The sequence below is a fragment of the Sinohyriopsis cumingii genome, chromosome 3, assembly GCF_028554795.1.
Source record: "Sinohyriopsis cumingii isolate HCF-2022 chromosome 3, ASM2855479v2, whole genome shotgun sequence".
NCBI lineage: Eukaryota > Metazoa > Mollusca > Bivalvia > Unionida > Unionidae > Sinohyriopsis > Sinohyriopsis cumingii.
The window spans coordinates 85457991-85479764 of NC_142963.1; the positions used below are offsets into that span (position 1 = coordinate 85457991).

Sequence of the window (21774 nt, forward strand, 5' to 3'; positions counted from 1 at the left end):
CCAACCATCAGAATATATATAGAGAGAGGCCATCGTTTTTGCGTTAAACACATGCACTGAATATGTAGATATTTACGAACTGACCTTGCGCCGAGTTTATTAGCTGTTTAACCTTTTACAGGTTACGTCGGTATAAACTATTTTTTTTACATGTGTAGATTGCTAACAAGCATTTTTATTTCGCTCTTTTTAACCATCAAAAACAGTGGTTTTATTCCCGACATTTATGGATTACAATGTTAACTAAATGAGTTTGCAGATTCCTTCATACTTCGAGGTCGATTTTCGGTCGAAGTCCGTACATCAAAAGAAAATGCTTTGAACTAGACTAAATGAAGACATCTCATTTACTAAATTTCAGACGTTATGGATTGATGGCGTTTTGATTTTATGTGAAATATGGAAAGCAGTCAGAAATTTCCAGCATCTTCCGAGTCTTGTCGAATTGTTGCCATTATTGGGACTATTTTCATCTGTATATGAAGCTGTTTGTACTCTCAGTCAAACTGTTTGTATTTCTGTAGTTGAGCATGCCATTACTTTCACTAGGAAGGGCCACCGAGTGGCCGAGTGGTCTAAAGTGCTCACCGTTACGGATCACTGCCATCCCACCTCTGTCTGCATGAGTTCGAGTCTCAGGCTCGACTAACGTGGGTACGTTGGAAAGCTGCCAGTAGCTTCTCGTGGGTCGGTGGTTGTTCCCGGGGTTTTCCAGGGTTCTTCCTCCACCAATTATACTGGCCGCCATGTATAGCGTATCTTGTGCTGAAAAATGGTGTTAAACCCTAGAACAACTTTCACTAGGTTTTCTTATAGCAGATCCCGATAGGCTTCAGTGTCATATTGAAATAAACTTAGTTCTATCTGTATCTGAGTTATATCTTTGTTAGATTTAAGGGATTATTTGTTTGATTATGAAGAGTCGATATTGGGACTGAACTTGAGTAATTAGTCCATTTCTAGAAGCAGACGTCATAATGTGCAGTATTCACGAGACTTTATGATGGCATGGATTAGCTTCGTAAAATGGACCCTCGCAAAATTTTTAACATAGGGGATGGTATGGATATTTTTGGTATAAGTGTTTCGAAATTTGAGATAGGAATAATTTCTTTTGTATTAGTAGTCTGGGTTATGTATGTATTATATGGCGTGAATTGCTAATATTCCGTTTGGAAAGTCTTTCAGATGAATCGATCAAACGTGAGACAAGAAAAGCCGGTTATGAAATTATTAGATTTTTGTGATGTGTGATTAGATATAATTAGTTGTAGTTTCAGCGGGTTTCAGAACAGTTCAGTTGACAACTACTTTTGTTTTGAAGTCTTTAGATATTGGAAATAAGAGAAACATGGACTTTCAAAAAGAGTCTCACGCAGAAGTCTGATTTGCTTGGTAGTGAGTTCCATTGCGTGCAACAGTAGTATTGATATATTCGGTGTGCAGTTTGCATGTACTTAGTTTTACTGTTCAGTATTGATTTTCTCGAAACTCTTGTGGGCATGGTCAGTTATTTACTAATTCTTATCTCTAATGATCAAAATTATGTATTTCCATCTTCTGTGTATCACGCTGTTGTTTTCAATTGAACAGGTATAAAAGAACCGCTTGACTCTGCACGATGCTGGTATTTAATGTGTTTTGTTACTCCTTTTATTTTCTTAAAATGTACGATCTGGGCTTGCTTATGTGAGATTGCGTAACTTTATCTTTTAGCTCTTTTTGCAACTTAAGTGTGTAGAATAATACGAATAATAAAATGACTATTCATAATTACTTTACGGTTCCATGCTGGTTGTGCAGCGTTCATTCAGCTTTGAAAACAAGAGTATTTTATATTTTCTTTTCTCAATTTACTACTAAAATTTCGATTGCTCTTTCTTCGTATATTTGTATAACTGATTGTATTCTTCTTAGTACACAGGAAATAAAGATATGAATAAGTCAATAGTCAGTGAACCAGTCTCTCAATGTGTTTGCATGCAACACGCGTAAACCCACAAGCACATGCATGCAATAGAAGAAGCGGTAGCAAAAGTTAAGAGTGGTTGACACTCTACCCTAGAAAATGTAATTTATCGAGATTTTATTTGTACAACTTATTATTTTGGTTATTTCGTTTATTTTACCGGTATTGTAAAATATACAAATGCTCGTAAACGCCAGTGATATTCAATTACATTATATGATTCATTTTAGGGCACTTTGATTCTTATCTTAATGAGTGGTTTCATTATGGAAGATAGATTAACCGATATTTTTCTTTGCGTATTTGTTACTTAGCAACCGTCCACTTGTTGATTGTAGCTTTGAGGCTTCTCGGCATAGTTTGACATAAAACATACGTATATTATTTGTCGGAACTTTTAAATATGTCAAGTATAAATGGACGGAATTGTCAAAAGCCATAATATACAGAATTGAGTTTTAATAATCTAAATTTATGATACAAAGCCAATATTGCAACAAATTATTTATCTTCTATCAATATTCCATTCCGTGCAACATTGTACAACCACCATCCCTTAAATCAAATAATAGGTGCCTTCACAGAACGTTAAATAAGGGACAGTCCGTACGCGTGGAGGGGAGGAGGTAACCCAAAGGCATACGCTTGCGGGGGGAGGGTCTACTGATAATGTACGTACGCACAAGAAACGGGGTTGGGGGTGAAACCTTGAAAATAATTTGTTTAATACGTAACCTGTTCGACTGGGTTCAGTTGGCGTTTGAATTTTAGCGGACACTAGGCAAAGTTTTTAAAGTTACGCAGCTTGTTTCTTTGATGCAGTCAGACATTCAACGTCGGTGGACTATCTGTTCTATTAAACACGTTAATTTTATTAATCCTTGATCGTTTCTGCAAGGATTAAATATAGGCAGTTCAGTAGAATTAGGGTGGGGTGGGGGATGCGTCAAGGGTACGTACGTAGGAGTGTGTGTGTAAAAAAGTATGCATGTGTACAGGGAGGGGGAGGGTCAAGCTTTGCCAGACTTGCGTACATACTAAATGGATGACCTCTAATTCAATGTCCCGACAACGGCCTTAGATCGATACATCATGTTAACCGCACATAATAGGAATTCCTTCAATAGTTTATGCCTTTTGGGGGGAATTTCAGTGGAAACCCTATACGACTAATGGACAGATGTTTTTGGACTGCGAAAAGTATCGTTGCTTTCAAACTGAATAGTTATGAATTATTGCAATAATTCAAGCATGTTTATCCTTCTTGGCCAATATGGAGGCAGTTATGGTATACGAAACAACCCGACTGTATGAATCCTTGAATGTCAACAGCAAATGTGAATATAAAGGGGTAGGGGTAGGTGCGAACCAGATAGTGTCATCCCCACTCCAGAAACTGCAAGGTCTTTCCTAAAATTGTTTGGGGTTTGTTGCTTACCTCATACGTCTTTCTGTCGTTCTATTTTTATTCAGCTATTCCCTATCTATTTATGTAAATAAGTAAGTGATGGATGATGTTTTCATGTAGTAGTGAAAATAAAAGCACGAGAACTCAGTTGAGGTGGGATATAATAGTGTTCTCTCGTGAAAAATGTATTGACGAGTCTGGAGCAACTGATCCCACTAAATAACACCTTTCAACGCCTCGATTTTCTTAAATTACATAATTACTGTTTATTTTTTACATTTAACATTCTGTCTTAAAGTTATTATATAAGAAATAGTATTATATTCAGTTTGTTCGCAACTTTACGACATATCAATACAGGGGTATAAAAATGTTCAAAACACATTCAGTTATGATTTTCAACAATCGCTGAAAAACCAATGAAGTTTTTGTCTTTGAATACTTTTGCTTTTGACACGATAATCACATTAACTCGATTAAATAAATAAGATTTTCTATTAAAGCTATAGAGAACATTTCTAACCATTTAAAATGGACGCTCGATCAGTTTTAATTATTGATTGGAACCGATCATTTCAGTTTGAATTGATTTTTTTTTACACTACTGCACAGCCGTCAACCAGACTGAAAATTTGGTTGCCCAGTACAGACATCTGGTTGTCCGATTCAAAATTATATGGTAGCTCTCATTAAAAAGCGATTAATCAATTATTTACAAATATGTAATTGGATTAAGTGAAAATGAAGGTCATAGTTCTATTATTTTCCATTTGTAATGTATGCAGACGTGATATTTGATTGGGGTCACCGGCAGTCTAGTGGTCTAAGGCACTCGCCCTTACATATCATTCGCACATCTCACCTCTTGCCGCTCAAAGTAGGTATTAAACTAAGACCAGGGATAACCAGAGATATCATCCTCCAGATACGGAAAGTTTAGAAAAAACAAATGATCAATCAGGTAAGTGGTAGTATGGCAACCGAAACAAAGGATCAAGTGACCAACAGGGCGAGTAAAAGCAGCGATAAGAAAAGACCAGGACACAAGCAGAATACAACAGCAATGCAGAAAAAGAATTCGTATGGAAAAGAAGAAGCGGTAATGGTGAAGATCAGAAAAAAGGCAACATCGAGTAGGCAAAGGGAATAAGGCAATAGTAGCAGAGATAAGGAAGATCAGGAACAGAAGGAGAAACAAAGGAAATGAAGTACTAAGGAAGAGAAAGAAAACGAAAACAACAATGGAACTGTAAGGAACATGGAAAGAAGCGGACACTGGAAAAAGCAGTAAAACAGAAAAGCAACTGCAACCCAAAACATTTAAAATAACCGCCCCAAACCCGAAGGCACAGAAAATAATTTATCATCCCCAATATATAAAACCAACGCTCAAACCTGAATACTCCTCCCCCCGACACAAAAAACCCACAAAAATCTTGTAGCATACTACCAGAATACAAACACAGTACATATATATCACTCACAAACAGCAGAGCACCCACACTGCTACCCCCCACCCCCACCCCCAAAGACGTAATCATCATATAGGGCTTTCATTCTGACCCAAGAAGACCCTCTTTAGACTACAACTTGTATGCCCTGGAAGGACATTGATTGGTTTTGTTTACAAACTCACGGTGGGAAGGACATTGATTGGTTTTGTTTACATACTCACGGCGTCAAAAAAAAAAAAAAAAAAAAAAAAATTGAGATCGTAACATTCCACGGCTACTGCAAGCCAAACCGATTCGGCAAATCTCTCGGAAATCACATGTACGTACAGGACATGAAAACTAAAAAGTATCAAAAGGTAGGTCACAACTCAGTGACTATTCGACTCGGGTGTGATGCTTACATGTTTGGCGTTAAGTTAGGGAGAGGTCCAACCAAAATAGGAAACTGGACAAAGATTTGATAAAAACTTAAGTAGGCTGCTTGTGCGACTGGTCAGAGCATTGGGCAGAAGGCAAGACGGACGAGGACATTCGGGGCGCCCTTGCTTTCTGTGGCTTGCTCTGGTGGCGTCGAAAAGCGGCTAATCGCACAAATTAAATAGCACGCAAACGAGTGCAAACTAACAAGTCGTGCATGCCAACAGGTGATATACGACTATAATCCAAAGAAATAAAACTTTTTGCCGCCTGGTTTCAAGTCTCAGGCTTGGCTTACGCGGGTATATAAAAAAGATTGTCAGTAGCTTCTCGCGGCTATCCCGGATTATTTATCCACTAAATACACTGGCCGACATGTGCAGACAAATGGCGTTATACTCGACACAATAACATATTTTATTGATTATGCATCATGGCAAACATACTAGTGGTATGTTGGTTGGTTCTTCCCGGTAACAAATTCCGCGTGGTTTACCATTCGCGATCAATAATATACATGTATTTGAAAATGGAAATACGTATCCGTGAGATACCACATGTATCGTAGGGTGGGGCGACGAAAATATTCGTATAGAAATCGATGTCACTGTTTTTACTTGAATGCTCTTGACTATAACAGCTTTTCTGTTTGCCATACAACCCGTATACTTGAATGCTCTTGACTATAACAGCTTTTCTGTTTGCCATACAACCCGTATGTCTGTTTTATTCTCTGACCGCGGCTCACTTTCCTGCGTTTTATATGATCATCTCTTTTCATTTCTCCACTTTTTGTGGATTTTTTTTAAAATATATTTTATACATATTTCAGTTTTGCACCTATTTTCCATCCCGAGTTTTGACAAAGTAAACAGTTTTTATCCACACAGGCGAAAATACTTGTGTCTCAATCAAATTCATTTTAAAAAATTCGTTCTTTGTACATGTATAGCGGACAATGTTTTAATGGTATTTGAACAAGACTAGTGAAAATAATTGTATCAAACGTCTTCCACCATAATCAAGAGCCAGAGTAGAAAGATCCTGTTAAAAACAATCCATGGGAACACAATGGAATAACACCGTATCTTAGCTACGATACCGTAGTCTTTCTTGATCTAGTCGACGAAGCAAGTTAGGGATAATCAGTGGCGTCACTAGGGCCCAGTGCTCTAACTCAGGGTGTCACCCCTTTGGACCTCCTTCCGTAACAGCCCATACCAACATTTTTTAATGAGTCATTCTGGTGTCACCCACTTTGATGGTGTCACCCGGTACGGTCCTCACCCCCTTAGTGACACACCTGAGGCACACCTGGAGGTAATAACATTGGTACTTGCAATATCTACGGAAAATATTAACAGCTTGCTCATGTAGATTTGAGAGATCGCCAGGTCAGGCCTTGTAATTTGCGAGTCCTAAGGCGTCATAAAGGCAACGAGGCTACGTCGATGGAGTTGTTGTATGCCTAATATATATATATATATATATATATATATATATATATATATATAGTCAATTGCTCTAAGACATGTCATGGAGATTACTTCTTTATATATTGTACAATGGGAGGAAAATTGTCATTACTTCATCAAGTGAAGGAAAACTGCCTGAAAATGTACGTTTAAAAGGTCCTACCTGAAAATATAGACAAAATTTGCGAACATGAATATTCTGTTAGCAATTTAAATATTTTTTCCATGGAACAATTAAGAATTTTTGTGGGACTTTGGAGAAGGGAGTTTGCGTTCGTCCAATTCTTTTCGGAATCGCAGCAGATGCAAGGTTGCAATGATTAAAACTGATGAAAATATGAAGGGTGAAGACGGTGGGTGTAATATTCCTCTCCGATATATTATTATAATATAATATTTTCATGACTTTGACCTAGTTCGTTATTAGGCTTACCTGTGCTCGCAATTTGGTGTTTTCTTTCATTGTTCAAATACATGATATCATAATCAATACGTACAATTCGTTATGTCTATCATTTTATTCGCTTAATCCATTTTTAAAATATGCACACACACACACACACACACACACACACACACTGTAATATCGAGTTGTCTTCGTGTTTATTCTGTTTAGTCATTTCACATTGTGGTGGGATTTAAAAATTCACTCGCTCGCTCGGTTAGAGACTGGTAACAGCGTCTGTCTGAAATCAATAGTCTCGCCCATCTGCTGATCCGTGAAATATCAGTTGAACTTAGAACACGAGCGTTAATTACCATAAATTATAGTTTGAATATACCTCCCCGTTTGTTTGTACCCCCTACACATTTAATAAACCAAAAGCATAACTGAGACTTTTAAAAAAAAAATGTACAGAACTTAGCTCATTCACTAATTTATTATTTCAAACCTGATTAATGACCAGGATAGCCCTTGCACTGATATCATCTGAGGCGCCATAGCGGACAAAAGCTGGTCCAATGTGAGTGTGTGTGTGTGTGTTTTATGGAATTTTAACGTAGATTTAACAATTTTCAGTCATATCGCTACGATGTCTGCAGTGTGGCAGTTTATAGTGATGTCTAGCACTGGGGCATCATGCCGCAGACATGTAGCATGATGTCCCATCCAGTCACATGATCCTGATACCAGGCAGACCAGTCCTAACACTAACCACTTAATGCTGAGCGCCTAGCGAGGTAGCTGTTAGTCTCGTTTTTCATAAGTCTTTGGTATGACTCGGCCGGAGTTCGAACCTGCGACCTCCTGCATCCGAGGCGAACGCTCTAACCACTAGGACACCGGAGCGGTGGTCCAATGAGAACGTTGCAGCTTAAATTTTAATATCATGTGTCGAGAATTCCAATTTTACGTGTTGCATCAAAAGTACATGTTCATACAGATCTATTTCAATTTCCAGGTCGAGGTTTTAGATTGTGTTGTTTGAATTACACAGCAGCGGTTGAAATTTCAGTGTCATATGTCGAGAATTCTTAATTCACGTGTTGAATCAAACTGTTTGTGTTAAAAGTTCCATTTGATATGGCGAGTATTGAGATTTCATTTGTTCAGTTACAAACGGTTTGTTGAAACTTCAATATCCAATATATCTTTTGAATTATACAGCGGTTGTTGAAATGTTAATGTCATATGTCGAGAATTCAAATTTCGCGTGCTGAATCAAATTGCTTGTCCTTAAAGTTCCAGCTTAGTTTCTAGATCGAGATTTTAGATCGTATCTGTTGAATTACACAGTAATGCTTAATAGTTCCATTTACATTGTCGAGGATTTAGATTCTGTCGTTTGAATTGCACGGCAGTAGTTGAAATTTCAGTGTCATATGTCGATAATTCTTAATTCACATGATGAATTAAACTGTTCGTGTTGAAAGTTCAATTTCATATGTCGAGTATTTAGATTTCATCTGTTGAATTACGCAGCGTTGGTTGAAATTTAGATGTCCAATGTTGAGATTTTAGATTGTATCTATTGAATTACGCAGCGGTTGTTCAAATGTTAAAGTCATATGTCGAGAATTTCTATTTAACACGTGATTCACATTCATTGTGCTGCAAGTTCCATTTGGTATGTCGAGTTTTTAGATCGCATCTGTTGAATTACACAGCGACGGTTGGACCTTTCTTTGTGCTTGTCAGAAACGCCATTTTTGTATAGTGAAATGTTATGTTTCTGTTAAAAACATTTCACGATAAGAATACTCCCTTTAACAATTCAAAATAATATCGAGTAGTAAGATTTATCGTTCGTGATTTTAGTTGTGAGGCGCCATTACCTTTCATACATTTACAGTTTGAAAATTACCATTCACAGGTCGTGAATTACTACGAATTTCCTCGCTAGAGGTCGCTCTTGTAAAACGGCGCGTATTATTTTTAAACAAAGAGACGTGTCGCTCGTTTCTTTTATCACAAAACGCGTAAATACGAGTATATCTCTGCTGAGAGTATTCATGTTACTCTTATTTTGACAAACAGCTGTAATGTTCTGCATGACTTAATTCTGTTGTTTTTTTTTTTTTTTTTAGTGACATTAAAATTCTTGCAATTACGCTGACAAAATGACAAGGCGGGTACGCCCGGCGGCATTCTAACGAATCCAGCATCCGGCACGTATGGATTGGGTCCAGCTGCTAGCTTGTTAAATAGGACAGAAGGGCAGTAGAGTCAAGCATCTACGGATTAGATCGGTCGTCTGCATGATGTAGAGCCGCAGGACCCACCACAGCTGAAGACGAAGTGAGGAGTTTCTTTGGGTAAAGGCTACAAGCACATGTTGAAATTGAACTTCTAAAGCATGCGCAATATTTGTTTGAAGGTTAGTATTCGGATAGAATTCGAATATGTATCAATGTTAATGAAGCTATAATTTGTATTTAAAAAACCCACTTATTTTGTATTCTTTTGAGTGACACTCCTCCTCCACATTTCTGCCTGCCAAGCCATATTGATATTGTAAACTCATTCATCTAAATGTAATTAGCTAAAAATTAGATATCTGCAGGTTATTTTCCCTGTTTATGCCAATATAGCCAAAACATTCCTGTAGATGCTTACCAATAATGTCACGAGCAGACGGTATTCTGCCCACTTTACCTGGACAACGGGCATCCTTGTAGTTTCTCCTATATGCGACCATCAAAACTGACAATTTCGAACAAAGTTATGTAGAACTTGTTATTTTACCTTGATGTGCAATATAGTATGCATTTGATAGGGATTATTTCTAATCGTATTACGACTCATTGCATCATCAGTACTTTGGACTCTTGTCCGATTCGCATCGAAATTCACCTGTTTCGTTCATTTCTACGTAATCATAGGTATGAGTATACAGATAAGATTAAAAGTAAAAAAGCACACCACGGACATTGAGAGGACAACTTAATTCTATTTAAATTTTGTGTTCAGAGGGATTTTTCATGCAGTTTGAACAGTTGACTTGGTTACCGCCATGGCTAGCCCCGAGAAGGACAACTATTGATTGGCTAACTAAGGTCATGTGGTGTGAGTAGGAGTCTATATATACAAGTACAGACAGCGCACTGGCAAATAGCGGTCAGAGCGGTAAAATATGAACATGTAAGTAGAAAAGAATTTCGGCCAGGTATTCTAAAACCATCAATTATATAGTTTTAAATAACCGATATTAACTTTGGCATTTTAAAATTCCCAAAACTGAATCAAATTGTTATGAGAAATTTTAAGTAGGTTTATTACATGATTGCTATTGAATTTAAATGCCTTATAATTATTATATAATTCCTTATAAAGCCGCTTCTGTCTCGCACCACACGGCTCAAGTAAACTAGTACTAAAATATTTTTTGTTATTATTGAGATCACGCTACTATGTTACAGTCAATCTAACAAATTTAGCTGTTAATGTACACATGAATTTAATAATAAAATTAATGTCACCATAATATGGTGTATTGTCTTTTGGCATTTAGACATCCAAGACTGCTATATATTATCAGAAGTTGATATTTCTGTGACAAACACTGTGTGATGTAAAGTCACTATACGATATTGAAAGGCGTGTTCTATCTCACCTTTATTATTTATAAAAAAGCGTTTTTATTTCTTGAACTCTGGTCTTTTCGATATATAACATGCGGGGTGTCACAATACTAACATAAAACCTAATTTGCGTTCTATTTATGTATGTTTTGTAACAGTATCATCAGATTCAATCAGTTTATTTCAACTTCCAAACACCATATAAAGTCAACGGTAAATATGTCAGCATGCCACGCATATGGCTGCCGATGACGTCATTCGGGAACTATCTATGAGTGCAAGGGACAGTTTCTTTGCACAAATTGAATGTTGCATAACTTTTTTTTAATACAAAATACACGAGTGAGGTCAAATAGGTCCGTATTTTTGGATAGGTATAATAAAGCAAAACATAAGAATATCATTCACTATATACTTAAAATGTCCTGCAGCTCAAAGGTGCTCGACGTGAGCTTGATGTCGTGTGGCTTTAAAAAGGGACATAGCAGAAGGAAATCGAGGGTCATAGGTGGAACCAAGTATTTTGAAGTTACGTACCTTCTCTCTTATATAGAATGATAGAGAGGGTCCTATGTCAGAACGGGGCATGGGGGTAATCTAAGGTATTTTTGTTACTCTGTATGAATTTTTCCTTCAGCTTATTGTTGGTTTTTTTCGTCTTCTCAACATCCAGCTCGCGTTGAGCACCTGTGCTGCAGCTTACTAGTTACAGTTGCTTCAATAAAGAGCAGTAAGATAACTAATTTAAGCAGATATTTGATTGTATTGTCGCTCATCAAAATCAATTAATGGGAATCTTCCATATCCATATTGTTTTAGCGAGAGCGACCTCTAACGAAGAAGTACTAGTGATTCTCGAACCATGAATGAAAGGTTTCAGACTGTAAAGACATAAAATATAACGGGGCCTCATAATCGAATACACAAATGATACATCTTAACACTCGATATTATTTTGAATTTTTACAGTAAACATTCTCATCGTGTAATGTATATATTAAGACCAACAAGTATTTCACTGTATCAAAATAGCAAATCTGACAAAGCAAACTAAATAGTCCAACCACCGCTGTGTAATTCAACAGATACAATCTAAAACCTCGACATACGAAATGGAACTTGCAGCACAGTGCATGTGATTCAAGATATGCAACGTAAAAATTTAAATCACCACTGTACACTTCAGCAACTAAAATCTAAAAACTCGACATTGAACATCGAAGTTTCAATCGATGCTGTGCCAGATGCAATCTAAGTACTTGACATATTAAATAAAACTTCCAACCATCGCTGTACAATTCAACAGATAAATCTAAAGTCTCGACTTAGCCCAAAAAAATTTAAGGAAAAACAGTTTGATTCCACATGTGCACTTTCATTTCTCGACATACGACAAAGAAATTTCAACTGCAACATTCTCATTGGACCAGCTGAGATAAATCTTAAAAAATCAGCATTTGATTTCGAAGTTTCAACCAACGAGCAGCAGAGAGGGTGAACAGACCACTTAGGGGAATGGTCACCCTTGTGTTTTACCAAAAAAAATAGTGACCACTCATAGAGGTCAATTACCACGTCTACGATTATTGTTTGTCCCAAAAAGAATTGTAGACGAGCCCTCTCTGCTGCTATCAATATTGGGAATCATCATCTGAATCATGGGAATCTTCATCTATTTCATCTTCATCTGAATCTTCGGAATTTGTTCTATGTTTCAAGTAATATTCAAGTTCTGATGGTGGTTTTTCTATTTTTGGATTTATGTTCTTTCTGTGTTTATAATATATCATCAAACTTCTGTATTCCTCCTCTGCTGATATTAATTAAATTATTATGTTATAATAAAAATGGTACATCCAGAATCTCATACTGCAAGAACAGCACGAGAACGATTAGAAACAATTAAAATATTTCTTCCTGTCAGAGACTCATTTAGAAAAAATCTGCAAGCGCAGCAAGAAGCAAAGGTTGAGTTTGAAGAAGACACTAAAAAACTGTTTAAGCCCGTCACTGCGGCTACTGAACAAGTTACAACTGTCATCAAAGAAGATCTTCTTCCGGTATCAAAACAAACTGCGGCGCAGGCTGAAAAAATAGCAAGAAGAACCAAACAAACAAAGAAGATTTTACGAGACCTTCCAACTGACATAGCTGCAGCTCAACCTCCACCTGTTGGTGAGGAAATACTTGAAGGTATTGGAGAACTTCGTACTGAAGTCGCCGATGTGAGAAAAAAACTTGCATCTAAATCCAAACCAGCAGGATAAGACGTAGAATTAATTGCAAAATTTAACGAAGGAGTTGTTGAGGAAATTAGAAATATTGAAAGAGAGAGATTACCTGAGATGATATTAGATAATATATCTAATAAATCTAGTATTTTAAAACCCCGTCATGAAAAAACAAATGATGATAATTTCATTAAATGGATATATCGCGTATATTACAACAAAAAACAAGCTAGAGGTCTAGAATACGAAAGACTTAAAGAAGAAGTAAAAAGACTTTATAGAGAGAGATGGGAACAACTAGAACAAGGAGAGTCCTACCAGTATCAGCTTCCTCCACCTCTGCAACAAAGAGAACAACAGCAATCTTCTTCGCCACAGCAAAGGTTGAAGTCGGAAATTAAAAGGACTAAAGAGCTAATTAAATTACTCCCCTCGAAGAAAATTTCTGCACCGGTTGTAACATTTACACCGACAGATTCACCACATGGATTTCGAGAAGGTGACTCACCCCCGGCCACCACTGAAGTACTTACTCCGGTAATGCAACCACCAGTATTTAAAACACCTCAAGATGAACCTAAAACAGGACGTGGTTTATGTCCTGATAATATCATCAATGACGTGTCACGGTTAGAAGTCCTCATAGGAGGAAAACGTGCTGGAAATAATTCACCAGAAATAACCAATGAAGCAGCTGATATTTGTCGGCGACTATTTCAAGGTGGTATCATGGATATCGGCGTTTACCGAGAACTTATTGATGAGCTCGTTGATGACTAGTTGTTAGATAAATGGTAAATAAAATAAGATGATTGTGCATGATAATCATCGTAAACCCACACAGGTTAGAGCGGTAAACTCACGATTACCAATCTATAGTGTTATTTACGGAAATGGACTTGGTGATGTCATTCGGGGATTATTCACGAGGATAGCTCCCAAAGTAGCACCTGTTGCAAAACAATTATCGATGAAGGCTATTGATATTGTTCGTGATAAAGCTCCTGGTGCAATTGTCAATGTTGCTGGTAAGGCGTTCTCGGCGATCAAGGAAAGACTAGCACGATTATTGCGACGAAAACAACAATCACCGGTGAAACTGGCAAGTACTGAGGTGATGCCCGCAGATGTTAGTAAAATAATAAATCAAGCTGCAAATCAAAAACTAGCGGCGATATCTGAAGAAGCAGAAAAAAATATAACAGCAAATTTAATAGCAGGAAGTGGTCTTCGTCGACGATGATCATCATTTGGAAAAATGGTAACTATAATAAAAATGTTCAGGCGCGAATCAGACCCAGCATTTGATATGGAGGCACCTGTCCTTAAGTACGAGTCAGTACGTGATTATCAATTTTATTCCTATGACGCAAGACTACCAAATCAGCGGGGGAGAATCGAATTACAGGTTCATGATACAAGTAGATATTTCTTGCCCGCTGAGGCGTTTATTGAAGTAGAAGGTAGACTTGTAACGAATGTTGTAGCTAATACGCCATATGCTGCTAATTTGCGTGTTGGTTTTGTCAACAACGGGATCATGGCATTATTTAGTGGCGCCACATATATGATTGATGGAAAAAATATTGAATCAGTTCAGAATGATGTCGACGTTGCTACAACAATAATTGGTCTGGCGAGATATTCTGACGACTTTACAAGATCAGCTGGTCCAACAATGATGTTTGCTAAGGATATTACCAACAACGCTGATCATGTTCAGTATATTAAGTTACGAGCAGATCAAAATACTGCAGTTAATCCACAACCAGTTGATTTTGAACACGAAGACATGCCGGGTGCTGCTTTTGATATTATAAAAAGTGTTAGTGCGACTTACAACCTAGGATTTGCAACACGCCGATCAGCTCTGTCGGGAGATAATAGAAATTTTTCGTGTGCAATTCCATTATCACACATCTTTGGATTTTGCAGAAATGTTAGAAAAGTCATCTTTGGAGCTAAACACACAATTGTGCTCGTAAGAAAAGGTGATGATAATGATGCAATCTGGCGAGGTGCTGGTGTTGCTGAGGGTAAAGTAAATATATCAAAACTTTCACTATGGATGCCAGTAATGACTCCATCTATTACTGAGGAACAAAAATTACTATCTTTTATGGATCAAGGCGGTAAATCATTGCTATCATGGTTAACAGTAACCACAGATGCTGCTCAAAGCAATATTAATGGTTTATTTACATGGCATATAGCATCACAACAGGGTGTTTCTGCACCACGACATATTTTTATTGCACTACAAGATAATGCTCGGACGAATAATCAAGAACGTTCACATATGATATTTGACAACCTTGGAGTTAATGAAGTTTCCTTACGGATAAATGGACATCAAGAACCAGCCGAGGATATACAACTAAATTTTGTTCAAAATCATGTAGCGCGCGCATATCATCGTTTAATGTCATTCATGGGACGTGATCAAAATATAGATACCGGGTTGCAAATATCACAACTAGATTTTACAGGTCTATATCCGATTTATTATTTTTCACTAGAACATCTTGATTTATCCAAACAATCTGTTGTTGATATACACTTTCGAGCTCATGTTACTAACCCTCCTCCTGATATAGCTGGTCCACCAATTGTTCCCGGCTTCTACAGAGCGATCGCGGTCATACTTAGCGACAAGGCCATGTTACTTGAAGGTGGTAGTGGTCGAATGAGGGTCGTTGATGCACCGGTGGAAAATCTTTAATCGTGTTATTTAGAAAAATATATTTTATATAAAAATGTCGTATAGTCATGTTAATGTTACTCTGACCCCGGGTCAGGTAAAAAAGCTTCAATCAAAAACCGCCAACAAATGCGGAACTAAAATATCACTAAAACGAGATCATATTAGTGGTGGTCCAAACAAATTATCGTTGACAAATAATCAGATTAAACATTTCAATAAAGCCCTAGAATCAAAAACTGGAGTTCAATTCCATCTCTCCCCGAGCGCCATCAAAGACATGGTTAAAACGGGTGGTATATTTCCACTACTTGCGGCCATTCCGGCATTAATAACTGCAGCTGCTCCAGCCGTAGCAAAAGCAGCCGCGTTAGGTGCTGTTGGAACAGCCGCTGAAATGGCACTAAAGAAGGCAACAGGGCGAGGATACAAAAAAAAGGGACGCGGTCTAAGATTACCGGGATCTCGTTGGGGGAGAGGCCTAAGGCTTCCAGGATCATTTCGTTAGACGTTCCAGCATCAAATTTTGATTTACTTGATGCTGCTAAAAAATTAAAAATATCTGCCTTTAGAGGTGTTTTTATGCGAGATCAATTACCGAAACAACCAAACAAACTAGAAACAGGTATTATTAATCTTGACAAACGTTCTGGACCTGGTACTCATTGGGTATCATACGCGGTTGATCCGCGTGGAATTGTTTATTTTGATTCGTACGGGTTAGCTCCACCTGTTGAATTTATCAAGTATGTCGCACCACTCCATGCAACAACTAGAGGTTCCAAAGTTTGGTATTCAACGCTACCCACACAAACAATGACAGATCCGCCAATATGCGGCCGTGAAGTAATTAATGTACTCGACGCTATATCAAAATCATCCAAGCCGCCACATAAAGTCGTGCACGATTATACAAGCAACCGATTTGTTGCGCGTAAAGCATTTTAAACAACGGGTCTTATTATAATGGTTGACATTTACGGAAGATCTTCTATTAGTAAGAAAATAAAATCCGACGTTGATCTGTCGAAGTATGCGACTAAGGATGACCTCGCTGATATTATGAACCTGGCTGGAGTTGACCCAGATGAAGTTGTTATTTTTCAAGATCGATATGGTAAACTAAAAATCAGCAATATCAAATGGAATGATATAGTCCGGCGAGTACTCGGTGCAGTTGCAGATAATATTCCCGTGTTTACTGACGGTGGTAGAATCAGAGATTCAAGTATGTCACTTAAAACCATCAGAGATGAAATTGCAAAAAGTGTTGCTAATCGCGTGAGAAACACCGGTGACACAATGACAGGTGAACTTAGCATGAACGGGAACAAAATAGTAGCTGTAACAGCTCCAAAATCTGACAACGACGTCGCAAACAAACTATACGTCGACGACGTGGATGGAAAACTATCCACGCTACGGGCCGAGTATGATGTTCACGTAACCGGTTTTACAAGGCTTCGAAGAAATTTTCAGAAAACCGATGATGCCATAAATAAGTTCTTTGGAACTCCTTCCGTCATTGACATGAAACTCGTTGATATCAAAAGTAACCTAGACACGATCAAACGAACACAACTAGACATCGTAGCGGGAATTCCTGAGATTATCAATAAAACCAATCTGATTAAAATTCCAGCTGAAATAACTCCCGGGCATATCACAAACATCGTATGCACGGTATCATCGGGATTTGCAACATGGTCAAAACAAAATAATACCATCAAATATACCGCAACAAGCACTGGCGTGTACAGGCTGTCTGTGTTTAGTGCTGCAAAATTTGAAATATTTACAACGTTTCCATGGCGTCATTCCACCGACAGGTTTTCCGGGGTTGTATCTGTTATATTAAATATCGGAGCCGAGGAAATATTTATTCTGGAAGCAGCTGATAGGACATTAACCGCAACATCTTACTGGTGGTGTTTGGAATTTGTAGCTGAAGCACATCAATTGGTTACTGTATAAAAATATATATGGACGGTGCACAATACAGATACAATCAAGCGCGTGAATGGCAGGCGGCGCTAAAAGATCAAGTTGATCAATATACAGTAAAAGTAAAAAAATATCGACGACGATTGGTTATCGTTGATGTGATTGTTTATTCAGTATCCGCTGTTGTTGCTGGAACCGGTGTCATATTATCAGCGTTGACAACGATGGCACCAGTAGCTGTAACTATTTGTATTTCAGCAGCAACAACTATTGCAGGTGTGCTTAATATCATCGTAAAAAAAATATGTACTTGCACAAACGAAAAATTATCCGATTACAAAATAAAATTACATACAGCGACGGTAGCATACTCGAAATTATCCTCGTTGTTATCAGCGAGTCTCAGTGATGGAATTATATCTGATTTCGAATTTTCAATGATAACCAAAATATACGACGAAGGTATCGGTATTAAAGATACAAGTATCAATAATGACAGAATTACTCCAGCAGATCGTGACCAACACAACTCCGCCAAAGATAACGATGATCTCGGTAAGTTCAATTAATCCTGAATTTAGTGTTAATTTTCCCACTGCAATTCCAGTAAAAGAAATAGCACTAGCACAATTACGAGTATATTACAGCTGGCCAAATATCAGATCAAAATCATTTAACGGTACACCAGCAAATAATTCGCTTATATTTGCTAACAACAACAAACCCGATGGAACACCTGACTGGGTTGTTGTTGGAATACCAACTGGCAGTTACGAGATTGAAGAGATCAGTGAGGAATTTGCGCGTAGAATAAAATCAATAACGGGAAAAGAATCAAAAATATCAATTAATGTTCATGAGCCGACGTTGTCCTCGACGGTTGAAATAAACTCGCCTGATTATGCCGTTGATATTTATAAATCTTCAATCAGATCCGTGCTAGGATGGCCTGAAATTGCCCCGGTGCATGAAGGACCACCAGAACCGAAATTAAATGATTTTATCACAGATGAAAGAAAATTTATGACAGTTCCTGAATATAGAGAAAAATTTCCATGGAATAGAGCCGGTGATGCGTACTGGGTTTATAATTTCAGTGATGATATAACCTACATAAATGTTTTTAGACTGTATACTAATCCCATTAATTTTGAGATCCAGCAATCAATCGACAAAATACAAAATCTGTTTTCATCGTTATCGCAACATTATTCTGAGGATATAAAACAACAAATTATTGAGTCAATACAGCATCTAAATCAAGTAGGATCAGATCTTAATTATATTAATGATGTTTTTTCTGAAGCAGCATCTAAACATGCTCTTCCCTCCCCCCGTCCTAGAAGACCATTTCTTGATCATTATACAATATGAGAAAAAGAGTATGAAGGGGGGGTTAATCTCGTATTTATATTACCAAAATATGAAAAGGATAAAATAGACAGAATTATCAACCAAAACTTTCCTAAAATACTCGATGCGTGGAAAAAACTAGCACCATTAGCAGTTGTTCTCAGATATGATAATGATCCACATGGCGGCGGAAGACACGTATCCCCGCGGATCGTTAATATAACACCGACGGTCGCGGTCAATCTGGTTTGTGACGTAATCGATGGCAGCTATCAAATAGATCTCGGAAGATCAAATCAGGCTCAACAAGGATACATCCTGTACACGTTCACACCACAAGTTCCCCCTGGAAGTTTAATCGTGCAAGAACCAACTAATCCCGTGTATTTGCGGTGTCACAATAATATGTTAACGCGAATCAATTTTAAGCTCACAGACCACCTTAATCGCTTAATTGACATACGTGAAGAAGAGCTTGTAATAAATCTGTATGTAAAGTCGTAAGACTTTTGTCGTAAGACTTTTGTCGTAAAGACTTCCGTCTTAAGGATTTCTGTCTAAGGACTTCCGTCGTAAGGATTTCTGTCTAAGGACTTTTGTTGTAGATCTTCAGAATCAAATTCGATCAACTTAAAAAAATAAATAAAAAAATATTTTATTATTACTAGCACAAATTTGTGTTTGGTACAAATTAATCGGCCCAGGCAACTAAAAAAGCTAGTCGATGAAAGTAAAATTAAAATTTCTATCACAAAAAAAAATAATATTTATTAATTTTCCTGATTTTTACTGAAATTGTACAAATTACTTGATTTTGACTACCAACTACCCCGTCAGAAACATAAAAATGCACGAACTACTTGATTTTGACTACCAACTACCCCCTCAGAAACATAAAAATGCACGAATTACTTGATTTTGACTACCAACTACCCCGTCAGAAATAAGAAAGTTCTAACCTTGTCAAATTGTTCCTAATAAATTTTATTTATTATAAATTAATTTTATTTATTAATAATATTATTTTTACTGAGATTTTTATTTTTTTTACTAAAATACAACGAAATTGCTCAATTTTCCTGATTTTGACTACCAACTACCCCGTCAGAAATCAAGTAATTCGTGCATTTTTCTTTGATTTTGACTACCAACTACCCCGTCAGAATCAAGTAATTCGTGCATTTTTCTTGATTTTAGTAAAAAAAAATAAATCCTCAGTAAAAATAATATTATTAATAAATAAAATTAATTTATAATAAATAAAATTTATAATAAATAAAATTTATTAGGAACAATTTGACAAGGTTAGAACTTTCTTGATTTTGACTACCAATACACGTGGTCAGCGTTGACATGGACCCCAGTTACCAAAACTTTCATTTTCATTATCACCAGTAACGAGGTTACTTTGGATCGTTTCACCAGTAACGAAGTTACCTTGGATCGTTTCACCAGTAACGAGGTTACCTTGGATCGTTTCACGATCTGACATTATTTTTCTTAATAGTCTTATGCGAGTACTAATCGTTTTCTTTGCCTCATACTCGTGGGATAATAACGACTTAATTCTTTCTACGGCGGTAGAAAGAGGAACGAACTCCTTCACATGATCATCTTCTACGGTAGCTAGCGACTGAAACATTGCCGATTGAATCCGTTTCATGAGCCTGTATTCAGATGATAGTGTGTGTGTCCCCATGGTTTTACGTTCTTGTAAAATCTCAAATTCAGAAACTATTTTTTCAGGATTAAGTTCATCAGATATATTAATTCCATCTTTTTTCAATTTTTTAATAGCGACAATTACATCATTGATATTTTCATGGTTCATTATATAATATATAAATCTTTAAAATAAAAAAAAAATATCCCTAGAACACCTATCGAGTGTATTAGCGAGTTCGTCGGGATGTTTCAGGGACAGCACAACCAAGAACTCGTAGTTTGCCACCGCAATCTACCAAGTTCATTAGGCAAATATTCCCTCTACGAGAGCCCCTAACCCGCCAAACAACGGTCTAGAGGCCCAAGAGGGAGGACAGCACAACCCTTATTAAACTCGTAGCTTGCCACCGCAATCTACCAAGTTTATAGGATATACACATAACATATAACTAACTAAGGACGGCACAAGGACAGCACAGTCCTCATTAAACTCGTAGCTTGCCACCGCAATCTACCAAGTTTATAGGATATACATATAACATATAACTAAGGACGGCATAAACTCGTAGCTTGCCACCGCAATCTACCAAATTTATAGGATATACATATAACTAACTAAGGACAGCACAAGGACAGCACAGTCCTCATTAAACTCGTAGCTTGCCACCGCAATCTATCAAGTTTAGAGGATATACATATAACATATATACAATGAAATGGTTATATACAATGAATGGATATATACAATGAAATGGTTATATACAATGAATGAAGAGCCCCTATCGAGTGTATTAGCGAGCTCAGATTATGAATGAAACGGCACTAACTAAGGACAGTACAAACATGTACGCTCAGCAAAATCACACCCACAATAATTAATCCAGTGGGTGATACGAAAATATGTATCAACCACAAGTCAATATTGTGGTTGGGAATTTTGCTGAGCGGGGGGGGGGGTTTGCGGTTCCCCCCACTATTATAAAAATCGCAATTATGCGCACCACCGACAAATTGTCAGCCATGGGGATTCGATCCTGGACCGCGAGCGTCACAGTCCAATACCATACTGATCGAGCTATCAAACATTGTTACGAACATATGTTTCGGAAGTTAATATATAGCTAGCTATATAGC

General features: G+C 37.3%; 1 long non-coding RNA gene across 1 annotated transcript in view; it reads left to right on the forward strand.

Annotated features, from left to right (window-relative positions):
• Positions 1-8800: 8800 nt before the first annotated feature.
• Positions 8801-21774, forward strand: part of LOC149803232 (uncharacterized) — a 37202-nt gene continuing 24228 nt past the window's right edge. Inside the window, exon 1 of the long non-coding RNA XR_016420162.1 lies at positions 8801-9542. This is a non-coding gene — a long non-coding RNA (uncharacterized LOC149803232). The remainder of the gene's footprint in view (positions 9543-21774) is intronic.